Raw genomic sequence first — 722 nt, forward strand, 5'->3', positions numbered from 1 at the left:
TTAAAAAAAAAAAAGAAAAAGAAAAAAAACAAAAGGAAAAAGAAAAGGAAAAAAAAAAAAAGAAAACCCGACAAAAAAGCATTCCTGATTTTTTTTTTTGTGAATGCACGTGTATACTCATGAGTATCTGCATCTGTAGACCGTCATTGTTTTATATTGTACAAAATATCTTCCTTGTGACTATTTCCCAAATGAAACATTTTTGTGTTTAGAAGTTTCATCAGATGTGTGTAACTGATCTGCTGGCAGTAGTGATATTTTGTTTTAGAATGTTGTGACATTGCAGAAATAACTCCAATGTTCCCCCTTTTTTGTAGCTTTGACAATTTGAATTAGATTTCAAATAAAATCTGAACAGAAAATGAAGACGTTGTTTTCTTGCCCCGCTGGGGATGCAGATTTATAATGAAATTCATAGTTTGTTTGGAAGTACTGTGCGTTTCAGGCACATATACTATGTGCCTGAAACACATATCATACTATGGTGCATAGCTTTTCAGTATAGTAATAGCTGTTCCTGTTTCCTCTAGCTTGACTGTCCAGATAAAAGCACCTTTTGAATCTAGTCGTTGGATTCTCCTTTCTGCCATGATATTTTACTGTAACAGCAATCTGGTCCCAAACATGAGCAGCTTTGCAAGTAGATCTTTGCTTGGTATTTTACTGTTTTAATCCCGGGCAGTATTTTTTAAAGCAGAGCAATGTGGTTATTCGTTTTTTTT

The sequence above is a fragment of the Meleagris gallopavo genome, chromosome 11 (genome assembly GCF_000146605.3).
Source record: "Meleagris gallopavo isolate NT-WF06-2002-E0010 breed Aviagen turkey brand Nicholas breeding stock chromosome 11, Turkey_5.1, whole genome shotgun sequence".
NCBI classification, from domain to species: Eukaryota; Metazoa; Chordata; class Aves; order Galliformes; family Phasianidae; genus Meleagris; species Meleagris gallopavo.